A 12,760-nucleotide genomic window follows, 5' to 3' on the forward strand; every position below is an offset into this window, starting at 1 on the left:
TCACTCCCAGCCATAGGTCCCCAGACACAAACCTCGGCCCGTTTCCCTGGCAAACAAAAGTAAGCTGCCCCGCTTCTGGATGGCAGATTTCAGGAACCACTTGGTACTATCAAACCAGCCCAACTTGGGACTGGTGCCACCTTGGGTCTGGGAACCATTCTGCGTATCGTGGATTCTAAGGAGCCAGCCGGCCACTCCCACCCACAGGCCCCCAAACACAAATACGAGGCTTTTCCCTGGAAAACAAAACTCGCCTGCCAACATTTTGATGGCAGATTGCAGGAACCACTTGGTACTATCAAACCAGCCCAACTTGGCACTGGTGCCACCTTGGGTCTGGGAACCATGCTGCGTATCGTGGATTCTAAGGAGCCAGCCGGCCACTCCAGCCACAGGCCCGCAGACACAAACAACGGCGCTTTTCCCTGGAAAACAAAACTCGCCTGCCGACTTTTTGATGGCAGATTGCAGGAGCCACTTGGTACTATGAAATCAACCGAACATGGCACTGGTGCCACCATGGGTCTGGTCACCATCCTGCCTATCGTAGTTTTTCAGGAGCCAGCCGGTCACTCCCAGCCATAGGCCCCCTGACACAAAGCTCGGCCCGTTTCCCTGGCAAACAAAAGTAAGCTGCCCCGCTTCTGGATGGCAGATTGCAGGACGCACTTGGTACTATAAAACCAGCCCGACTTGGCACTGGTGCCACCTCAGGTCTGGGAACCATCCTGCGTATCGTGGATTCTAAGGAGCCAGCCGGCCACTCCCACCCACAGGCCCCCAAACACAAACAACGGCGCTTTTCCCTGGAAAACAAAACTCGCCTGCCGACATTTTGATGGCAGATTGCAGGAGCCACTTGGTACTATCAAACCAGCCCAACTTGGCACTGGTGCCACCATGGGTCTGGTCACCATCCTGCCTATCGTAGCTTTTCAGGAGCCAGCCGGTCACTCCCAGCCATAGGCCCCGAGACACAAATCTCGGACCGTTTCCCTGGCAAACAAAAGTAAGCTGCCCCGCTTCTGGATGGCAGATTGCAGGAGCCACTTTGCACCATCATACTAGCCCGACTTGGCACTGGTGCCACCTTGGGTCTGGGAACCATCCTGCGTATCGTGGATTCTAAGCAGCCAGCCGGCCACTCCCAGCCACAGGCCCCCAAACACAAACAACGGCGTTTTCCCTGGAAAATAAAAACTCGCCTGCCAAATTTTGACGGCAGATTGCAGGAGCCACTTGGTACTATCAAATCAGCCCAACTTGGGACTGGTGCCACCATGGGTCTGGTCACCATCCTGCCTATCGTAGCTTTTCAGGAGCCAGCCGGTCACTCCCAGCCATAGGACCCCAGACAAAAACCTCGGACCGTTTCCCTGGCAAACAAAAGTAAGCTGCCCTGCTTCTGGATGGCAGATTGCAGGAACCACTTGGTACTATCAAACCAGCAAAACTTGGCACTGGTCCCACATTGGGTCTGGATACCATGCTGCGTATCGTGGATTATAAGGAGCCAGCCGGCCACTCCCAGCCACAGGCCCCCAAACACAAACAACGGCGCTTTTCCCTGGAAAACAAAACTCTCCTGCCAACTTTTTGATGGCAGATTGCAGGAGCCACTTGGTTTTATCAAATCAGCCCAACATGGCACTGGTGCCACCATGGGTCTGGTCACCATCCTGCCTATCTTAGCTTTTCAGGAGCCAGCCGGTCACTCCCCGCCATAGGACCCCAGACAAAAAGCTCGGCCCGTTTCCCTGGCAAACAAAAGTAAGCTACCCCGCTTCTGGATGGCAGATTGCAGGAGCCACTTTGCACCATCAAACTAGCCCGTCTTGGCACTGGTGCCACCTCTGGTCTGGGAACCATCCTGCGTATCGTGGATTCTAATTTGCCAGCCGGCCACTCCCTACCACAGGCCCCCAAACACAAACAACGGCGCTTTTCCCTGGAAAACAAAACTCGCCTACCAACTATTTGATGGCAGATTACAGGAGCCACTTGGTACTATCAAACCAGCCCAACTTGGCACTGGTGCCACCATGGGTCTGGTCACAATCCTGCCTATCGTAACTTTTCAGGAGCCAGCCGGTCACTCCCAGCCATAGGTCCCCAGTCACAAACCTCGGCCCGTTTCCCTGGCAAACAAAAGTAAGCTGCCCCGCTTCTGGATGGCAGATTGCAGGAGCCACTTGGTACTATCAAACCAGCCCGACTTGGCACTGGTGCCACCTCTGGTCTGGGACCCATCCTGCGTATCGTGGATTCTAAGGAGCCAGACGGCCACTCCCAGCCATAGGCCCCCAAACACAAACAACTGCCCGTTTCCGTGGCAAACAAAAGTAAGCTGCCCCGCTTCTGGATGGCAGATTGCAGGAACCACTTGGTAGTATCAAACCAGCACAACTTGGCACTGGTGGCACCTCTTGTCTGGTAACCATGCTGCGTATCGTGGTTTCTAAGGAGTCAGCCGGGCACTCCCAACCACAGGTCCCCAAACACAAACAATGGCGCTTTTCCCTGGAAAACAAAACTCGCCTGCCAACTTTTTGATGGCAGATTGCAGGAGCCACTTGGTACTATCAAACCAGCCCAACTTGGCACTGGTGCCACCATGGGTCTGGTCACCATCCTGCCTATCGTAGCTTTTCAGGAGCCAGCCGGTCACTCCCCGCCATAGGCCCCGAGACAGAAAGCCCGGCCCGTTTCCCTGGCAAAGAAAAGCAAGCTGCCCCGCTTCTGGATGGCAGATTGCAGGAGCCACTTTGTACTATCAAACCAGCCCGACTTGGCACTGGTGCCACCTCTGGTCTGGGAACCATGCTGCGTATCGTGGATTTTAAGGAGCCAGTCGGCCACTCCCAGCCATACGCCTCCAAACACAAACAACGGTCCATTTCCCTGGCAAACAAAAGTAAGCTGCCCCGCTTCTGGATGTCAGATTGCAGGAACCACTTGTTGCCAAGTTGGGGTGGTTTGATAGTACCAAGTGGCTCCTGCAATCTGCCATCAAAAAGTTGGGAAGCGAGTTTTGTTTTCCAGGGAAAAGCGCCGTTGTTTGTGTTTGGGGGCCTGTGGCTGGGAGTGGCCAGCTGGCTCCTTAGAACCCACGATACGCAGGATGGTTCCCAGACCAGAGGTGGCACCAGTGCCAAGTTGGGCTGGTTTGATGGTGCAAAGTGGCTCCTGCAATCTGCCATCCAGAAGCGGGGTAGCTTACTTTTGTTTGCCAGGGAAACGGGCCGAAATATTTGTCTAGGGGCCTCTGGCTGGGGGTGGCTGGCTGGCACCTGAAAAGCTACGATAGGCAGGATGGTGACCAGACCCATGGTGGCACCAGTGCCAAGTTGGGCTGGTTTGATAGTACCAAGTGGCTCCTGCAATCTGCCATCAAATGTTTGGCAGGCGAGTTTTGTTTTCCAGGGAAAAGCACCGTTGTGTGTGTTCTGGGGCCTGTGGCTGGGAGTGGCCAGCTGGCTCCTTAGAATCCACGATACGCAGGATGGTTCCCAGACCCAAGGTGGGACCAGTGCCAAGTCGGGCTGGTTTGATAGTACCAAGTGGTTCCTGCAATCTGCCATCCAGAAGCGGGGCAGCTGAATTTTGTTTGCCAGAGAAAAAGGCTGTTGTTTGTGTTTCGGGGCCTGTGGCTGGCAGTGGACGGCTGGCTCCTGAAAATCCATGATACGCAGGATGGTTCCCAGACCCATGGTGGCACCAGTGCCAAGTCGGGCTGGTTTGATACTACCAAGTGCGTCCTGCAATCTGCCATCCAGAAGCGGGGCAGCTTAATTTTGTTTGCCAGGGAAACGGGCCGTGGATTTTGTATGGGGGCCTATGGCTGAGAGTGTCCGGCTGGCTCCTGAAAATCCACGCTAGGCAGCATGGTTCCCAGATGCAAGGTGGCACCAGTGCCAAGTCGGGCTGGTTTGATGGTGCAAAGTGGCTCCTGCAATCTGCCATCCAGAAGCGGCCAGCTGATTTTTGTTTGCCAGAGAAAAATTCCGTGGATTGTTTTTGGGGGCATATTGCTGGGAGTGGCCGGCTGGCTCCTTAAAATGCTCGATACGCATGATGGTTCCCAGGCCCAAGGTGTCACCACTACCAAGTCGGCCTGCGGTTTTAGTATCAAGTTCATCCTGCAATTTGCCATCCAGAAGAGGGGCAGTTGAGTTTTGTTTGCCAGAGAAACGGGCCGAGGTTTCTGTTTGGGGACATATGGCTGAGAGTGGCAGGGTGGCCACTGAATATCCACGATACACAGCATGGTTCCCAGATCCAAGGTGGCACCAGTGCCAAGTCGGGCTGGTTTGATAGTCCCAAGTGTCTCCTGCAATCTGCCATCCAGAAGCGGGGCAGCTTACTTTTGTTTGCCAGAGAAATAGGCCTAGGTTTTTGTCTGGGGGCCTGTGGCTAGGAGTGGCCGGCTGGCTCCTTAGAATCCACGATACGCAGGATGTTTCCCAGACCCAAGGTGGCACCAGTGCCAAGTCGGGCTGGTTTGATAGTACCAAGTGGCTCCTGCAAACTCCATCAAAATGTTGGCAGACGTGTTTTGTTTTCCAGGGAACAGCGCCGTTGATTTTGTTTGGGGACCTGTGGATGGGAGTGGCCGGCTGGCTCCTTAGAATCCACGATACGCAGGATGGTTCCCAGACCCAAGGTGGCACCAGTGCCAAGTCGGGCTGGTTTGATTACACCAAGTGGCTCCTGCAATCTGCCATCCAGAAGTGAGGCAGCTAAGTTTTGTTTGGCAGAAAAAAGTGCCGTGGTTTTTGTTGGGGGCCTGTGGCTGGGAGTAGCCGGCTGGCTCCTTAAAATCCACGATAGGCTGGATGGTTCCCAGACCCAAGGTGGCACCAGTGCCAAGTCGGGCTGGTTTGATAGTACCAAGTGGCTCCTGCAATCTGCCATCCAGAAGCGGTGCAGTTGAGTTTTGTTTGCCAGAGAAAAGGGCCGTGGGTTGTGTTTGGGGGCATATGGCTGGGAGTGGCCGGCTGTCTCATTAAAAAGATCGATACGCAGGATGGTTCCCAGACCCAAGGTGGCACCAGTGCCAAGTCGGGCTGTTTTTATAGTACCAAGTGCGTCCTGCAATTTGCCATCCAGAAGAGGGGCAGTGGAGTTTTGTTTGCCAGAGAATAGCGCCGTTGTTTGTGTTTGGGGGCTTGTGGCTGGGAGTGGCCGACTGGCGCCTTAGAATCTGTGTTACGCAGCATGGTTCCCAGACCTGAGGTGGCACCAGTGCCAAGTTGGGCTGGTTTGATAGTACCAAGTGGCTCCTGCAATCTGCCATCCAGAAGCGGGGCAGCTTACTTTTGTTTGCCAGGGAAACGGGCCGAGGTTTGTGACTGGGGACCTATGGCTGGGAGTGACCGGCTGGCTCCTGAAAAGCTACGATAGGCAGGATGGTGACCAGACCCATGGTGGCACCAGAGCCAAGTTGGGCTGGTTTTATAGTACCAAGTGGCTCCTGCAATCTGCCATCAAAAAGTTGTCAGGCGAGTTTTGTTTTCCAGGGAAAAGCGCCGTTGTTTGTATTTGGGGGCCTGTGGCTGGGAGTGGCCGGCTGGCTCCTTTGAACCCACAATACGCAGGATGGTTCCCAGACCCAAGGTGGCACCAGTGCCAAGTCGGGCTGGTTTGATACTACCAAGTGCGTCCTGCAATCTGCCATCCAGAAGCGGGGCAGCTTAATTTTGTTTGCCAGGGAAACGGGCCGTGGGTTTTGTTTGGGGGCCTATGGCTGAGAGTGGCCGGCTGGCTCCTGAAAATCCACGCTAGGCAGCATGGTTCCCAGATGCACGGTGGCACCAGTGCCAAGTCGGGCTGGTTTGATGGTGCAAAGTGGCTCCTGCAATCTGCCATCCAGAAGCGGGGCAGCTGATTTTTGTTTGCCAGAGAAAAATTCCGTGGATTGTTTTTGGGGGCCTATGGCTGAGAGTGGCCGGCTGGCTCCTGAAAATCCACGCTAGGCAGCATGGTTCCCAGACCAGAGGTGGCACCAGTGCCAAGTCGGGCTAGTTTGATGGTGAAAAGTGGCTCCTGCAATCTGCCATCCAGAAGCGGGGTAGCTTACTTTTGTTTGCCAGGGAAACGGGCCGAGTTTTGTGTCTGGGGGCCTATGGCTGCGAGTGACCGGCTGGCTCCTGAAAAGCTACGATAGGCAGGATGGTGACCAGACCCATGGTGGCACCAGTGCCAAGTTGGGCTGATTTGATAGTACCAAGTGGCTCGTGCAATCTGCCATCAAAAAGTTGGCAGGCGAGTTTTGTTTTCCAGGGAAAAGCGCCGTTGTTTGTGTCTGGGGGCCTGTGGCTGGGAGTGGCCGGCTGGCTCCTTACAATGAACGATACGCAGGATGGTTCCCAGACCAGAGGTGGCACCAGTGCCAAGTCGGGCTAGTTTGATGGTGCAAAGTGGCTCCTGCAATCTGCCATCCAGAAGCGGGGTAGCTTACTTTTGTTTGCCAGGGAAACGGGCCGAGGTTTTTCTCTGGGGGCCTATGGCAGGGAGGGACCGGCTGGCTCCTGAAAAGCTACGATAGGCAGGATGGTGACCAGACCCATGGTGGCACCAGTGCCAAGTTGGGCTGATTTGATAGTAGCAAGTGGCTCCTGCAATCTGCCATCAAAAAGTTGGCAGGCGAGTTTTGTTTTCCAGGGAAAAGCGCCGTTGTTTGTGTTTGGTGGCCTGTGGCTGGGAGTGACCAGGTGGCTCCTTAGAATCCACGATACGCAGGATGGTTCCCAGACCAGAGGTGGCACCAGTGCCAAGTTGGGCTGGTTTGATAGTACCAAGTGGTTCCTGCAATCTGCCATCCAGAAGCGGGGCAGCTTACTTTTGTTTGCCAGGGAAACGGGCCGAGGTTTTTCTCTGGGGGCCTATGGCTTGGAGTGACCGGCTAGGTCCTGAAAAGCTACGATAGGCAGGATGGTGACCAGATCCATGGTGGCACCAGTGCCAAGTTGGGCTGGTTTGATAGTACCAAGTGGCTCCTGCAATCTGCCATCAAAAAGTTGGCAGGCGAGTTTTGTTTTCCAGGGAAAAGCGCTGTGGTTTGTGTTTGGGGGCCTGTGGCTGGGAGTGGCCGGCTGGCTCCTTAGAATCCACGATACGCAGGATGGTTCCCAGACCAGAGGTGGCACCAGTGCCAAGTCGGGCTGGTTTGATGGTGAAAAGTGGCTCCTGCAATCTGCCATCCAGAAGCGGGATAACTTACTTTTGTTTGCCAGGGAAACGGGCCAAGGTTTTTGTCTGGGGGCCTATGGCTGGGAGTGACCGGCTGGCTCCTGAAAAGCTACGATAGGCAGGATGGTGACCAGACCCATGGTGGCACCAGTGTCAAGTTGGGCTGGTTTGATAGTACCAAGTGGCTCCGGCAATCTGCCATCAAAATTTGGCAGGCGAGGTTTTTTTCCAGGGAAAAGCGCCGTTGTTTTTGTTTGGGGTCCTGTGGGTGGGAGTGGCCAGATGGCTAATTAGAATCCACGATACGCAGCATGGTTCCCAGACCTGAGGTGGCACCAGTGCCAAGTCGGGCTGGTTTGATACTACCAAGTGCGTCCTGCAATCTGCCATCCAGAAGCGGGGTAGCTTACTTTTTTTTGCCAGGGAAACGGGCCGAGGTTTGTGTCTGCGGGCCTATGGCTGGGAGTGACCGGCTGGCTCCTGAAAAGCTACGATAGGCAGGATGGTGACCAGACCCATGGTGGCACCAGTGCCAAGTTGGGCTGGTTTGATAGTACCAAGTGGCTCCTGCAATCTGCTATCAAAAAATAGGCAGGCGAGTTTTGTTTCCAGGGAAAAGCGCCGTTGTTTTTGTTTGGGGGCCTGTGGGTGGGAGTGGCCGGCTGGCTCCTTAGAATCCACGATACGCAGGATGGTTCCCAGACCAGAGGTGGCACCAGTGCCAAGTCGGGCTAGTTTGATGGTGCAAAGTGGCTCCTGCAATCTGCCATCCAGAAGCGGGGCAGCTTACTTTTGTTTGCCAGGGAAACGGGCCGAGTATTGTTTCTGGGGGCCTATGCCTGCGAGTCACCGGCTGGCTCCTGAAAAGCTACGATAGGCAGGATGGTGACCAGACCCATGGTGGCACCAGTGCCAAGTTGGGCTGATTTGATAGTACCAAGTGGCTCCTGCAATCTGCCATCAAAAAGTTGGCAGGCGAGTTTTGTTTTCCAGGGAAAAGCGCCGTTGTTTGTGTTTGGGGGCCTGTGGCTGGGAGTGGACGGATGGCTCCTTAGAACCACGATACGCAGGATGGTTCCCAGACCAGAGGTGGCACCAGTGCCAAGTCGGGCTGGTTTGATAGTACCAAGTGGTTCATGCAATCTGCCATCCAGAAGCGGGGCAGCTTACTTTTCTATGCCAGGGAAACGGGCCGAGGTTTTTGTCTGGGGGCCTATAGCTGGGAGTGACCGTCTGGGTCCTGAAAAACTACGATAGGCAGGATGGTGACCAAACGCATGGTGGCACCAGTGCCAAGTTGGGCTGATTTGATAGTACCAAGTGGCTCCTGCAATCTGCCATCAAAATGTTGGCAGGCGAGTTTTGTTTTCCAGGGAAAAGCGCCGTTGTTTGTGTTTGGGGGCCTGTGGCTGGGAGTGGCCGGCTGGCTGCTTAGAATCCACGATACGCAGGATGGTTCCCAGACCAGAGGTGGCACCAGTGCCAAGTCGGGCTGGTTTGATACTACCAAGTGCGTCCTGCAATCTGCCATCCAGAAGCGGGGCAGCTTACTTTTGTTTGCCAGGGAAACGGGCCGAGGTTTGTGTCTGGGGGCCTATGGCTGGGAGTGACCGGCTGGCTCCTGAAAAGCTACGATAGGCAGGATGGTGACCAGACCCATGGTGGCACCAGTGCCAAGTTGGGCTGGTTTGATAGTACCAAGTGGCTCCTGCAATCTGCCATCAAAAAGTTGGCAGGCGAGTTTTGTTTTCCAGGGAAAAGCGCCGTTGTTTGTGTTTGGGGGCCTGTGGCTGGGAGTGGACGGATGGCTCCTTAGAATCCACGATACACAGCATGGTTCCCAGACCAGAGGTGGCACCAGTGCCAAGTCGGGCTAGTTTGATGGTGCAAAGTGGCTCCTGCAATCTGCCATCCAGAAGCGGGGCAGCTTACTTTTGTTTGCCAGGGAAACGGGCCGAGGTTTGTGTCTGGGGGCCTATGGCTGCGAGTGACCGGCTGGCTCCTGAAAAGCTACGATAGGCAGGATGGTGACCAGACCCATGGTGGCACCAGTGCCAAGTTGGGCTGATTTGATAGTACCAAGTGGCTCCTGCAATCTGCCATCAAAAAGTTGGCAGGCGAGTTTTGTTTTCCAGGGAAAAGCGCCGTTGTTTGTGTCTGGGGGCCTGTGGCTGGGAGTGGCCGGCTGGCTCCTTAGAATCCACGATACGCAGGATGGTTCCCAGACCAGAGGTGGCACCAGTGCCAAGTCGGGCTGGTTTGATAGTACCAAGTGCGTCCTGCAATCTACCATCCAGAAGCGGGGCAGCTTACTTTTGTTTGCCAGGGAAACGGGCCGAGGTTTGTGTCTCAGGGCCTATGGCTGGGAGTGACCGGCTGGCTCCTGAAAAGCTACGATAAGCAGGATGGTGACCAGACCCATGGTGGCACCAGTGCCAAGTTGGGCTGGTTTGATAGTACCAAGTGGCTCCTGCAATCTGCCATCAAAAAGTTGGCAGGCGAGTTTTGTTTTCCAGGGAAAAGTGCCGTTGTTTGTGTTTGGGGGCCTGTGGGTGGGAGTGACCGGCTGGCTCCTTAGAATCCACGATACGCAGGATGGTTCCCAGACCTGAGGTGGCACCAGTGCCAAGTCGGGCTAGTTTGATGGTGCAAAGTGGCTCCTGCAATCTGCCATCCAGAAGCGGGGTAGCTTACTTTTGTTTGCCAGGGAAACGGGCCGAGTTTTGTGTCTGGGGGCCTATGGCTGCGAGTGACCGGCTGGCTCCTGAAAAGCTACGATAGGCAGGATGGTGACCAGACCCATGGTGGCACCAGTGCCAAGTTGGGCTGATTTGATAGTACCAAGTGGCTCCTGCAATCTGCCATCAAAAAGTTGGCAGGCGAGTTTTGTTTTCCAGGGAAAAGCGCCGTTGTTTGTGTCTGGGGGCCTGTGGCTGGGAGTGGCCGGCTGGCTCCTGAAAATCCACGCTAGGCAGCATGGTTCCCAGATGCACGGTGGCACCAGTGCCAAGTCGGGCTGGTTTGATGGTGCAAAGTGGCTCCTGCAATCTGCCATCCAGAAGCGGGGCAGCTGATTTTTGTTTGCCAGAGAAATATTCCGTGGATTGTTTTTGGGGGCCTATGGCTGAGAGTGGCCGGCTGGCTCCTGAAAATCCACGCTAGGCAGCATGGTTCCCAGACCAGAGGTGGCACCAGTGCCAAGTCGGGCTGGTTTGATGGTGAAAAGTGGCTCCTGCAATCTGCCATCCAGAAGCGGGGTAGCTTACTTTTGTTTGCCAGGGAAACGGGCCGAGTTTTGTGTCTGGGGGCCTATGGCTGCGAGTGACCGGCTGGCTCCTGAAAAGCTACGATAGGCAGGATGGTGACCAGACCCATGGTGGCACCAGTGCCAAGTTGGGCTGATTTGATAGTACCAAGTGGCTCGTGCAATCTGCCATCAAAAAGTTGGCAGGCGAGTTTTGTTTTCCAGGGAAAAGCGCCGTTGTTTGTGTCTGGGGGCCTGTGGCTGGGAGTGGCCGGCTGGCTCCTTACAATGAACGATACACAGGATGGTTCCCAGACCAGAGGTGGCACCAGTGCCAAGTCGGGCTAGTTTGATGGTGCAAAGTGGCTCCTGCAATCTGCCATCCAGAAGCGGGGTAGCTTACTTTTGTTTGCCAGGGAAACGGGCCGAGGTTTTTCTCTGGGGGCCTATGGCAGGGAGGGACCGGCTGGCTCCTGAAAAGCTACGATAGGCAGGATGGTGACCAGACCCATGGTGGCACCAGTGCCAAGTTGGGCTGATTTGATAGTAGCAAGTGGCTCCTGCAATCTGCCATCAAAATGTTGGCAGGCGAGTTTTGTTTTCCAGGGAAAAGCGCCGTTGTTTGTGTTTGGTGGCCTGTGGCTGGGAGTGACCAGGTGGCTCCTTAGAATCCACGATACGCAGGATGGTTCCCAGACCAGAGGTGGCACCAGTGCCAAGTTGGGCTGGTTTGATAGTACCAAGTGGTTCCTGCAATCTGCCATCCAGAAGCGGGGCAGCTTACTTTTGTTTGCCAGGGAAACGGGCCGAGGTTTTTCTCTGGGGGCCTATGGCTTGGAGTGACCGGCTAGGTCCTGAAAAGCTACGATAGGCAGGATGGTGACCAGATCCATGGTGGCACCAGTGCCAAGTTGGGCTGGTTTGATAGTACCAAGTGGCTCCTGCAATCTGCCATCAAAAAGTTGGCAGGCGAGTTTTGTTTTCCAGGGAAAAGCGCTGTGGTTTGTGTTTGGGGGCCTGTGGCTGGGAGTGGCCGGCTGGCTCCTTAGAATCCACGATACGCAGGATGGTTCCCAGACCAGAGGTGGCACCAGTGCCAAGTCGGGCTGGTGTGATGGTGAAAAGTGGCTCCTGCAATCTGCCATCCAGAAGCGGGATAACTTACTTTTGTTTGCCAGGGAAACGGGCCAAGGTTTTTGTCTGGGGGCCTATGGCTGGGAGTGACCGGCTGGCTCCTGAAAAGCTACGATAGGCAGGATGGTGACCAGACCCATGGTGGCACCAGTGTCAAGTTGGGCTGGTTTGATAGTACCAAGTGGCTCCGGCAATCTGCCATCAAAATTTGGCAGGCGAGGTTTTTTTCCAGGGAAAAGCGCCGTTGTTTTTGTTTGGGGTCCTGTGGGTGGGAGTGGCCAGATGGCTAATTAGAATCCACGATACGCAGGATGGTTCCCAGACCTGAGGTGGCACCAGTGCCAAGTCGGGCTGGTTTGATACTATCAAGTGCGTCCTGCAATCTGCCATCCAGAAGCGGGGTAGCTTACTTTTGTTTGCCAGGGAAACGGGCCGAGGTTTGTGTCTGGGGGCCTATGGCTGGGAGTGACCGGCTGGCTCCTGAAAAGCTACGATAGGCAGGATGGTGACCAGACCCATGGTGGCACCAGTGCCAAGTTGGGCTGGTTTGATAGTACCAAGTGGCTCCTGCAATCTGCCATCAAAAAATTGGCAGGCGAGTTTTGTTTCCAGGGAAAAGCGCCGTTGTTTTTGTTTGGGGGCCTGTGGGTGGGAGTGGCCGGCTGGCTCCTTAGAATCCACGATACGCAGGATGGTTCCCAGACCAGAGGTGGCACCAGTGCCAAGTCGGGCTAGTTTGATGGTGCAAAGTGGCTCCTGCAATCTGCCATCCAGAAGCGTGGCAGCTTACTTTTGTTTGCCAGGGAAACGGGCCGAGTATTGTTTCTGGGGGCCTATGCCTGCGAGTCACCGGCTGGCTCCTGAAAAGCTACGATAGGCAGGATGGTGACCAGACCCATGGTGGCACCAGTGCCAAGTTGGGCTGATTTGATAGTACCAAGTGGCTCCTGCAATCTGCCATCAAAAAGTTGGCAGGCGAGTTTTGTTTTCCAGGGAAAAGCGCCGTTGTTTGTGTTTGGGGGCCTGTGGCTGGGAGTGGACGGATGGCTCCTTAGAACCACGATACACAGCATGGTTCCCAGACCAGAGGTGGCACCAGTGCCAAGTCGGGCTGGTTTGATAGTACCAAGTGGTTCATGCAATCTGCCATCCAGAAGCGGGGCAGCTTACTTTTGTATGCCAGGGAAACGG

This window comes from Melospiza melodia, chromosome 2 (assembly GCF_035770615.1).
Source record: "Melospiza melodia melodia isolate bMelMel2 chromosome 2, bMelMel2.pri, whole genome shotgun sequence".
In the NCBI taxonomy this organism is placed as follows: Eukaryota; Metazoa; Chordata; class Aves; order Passeriformes; family Passerellidae; genus Melospiza; species Melospiza melodia.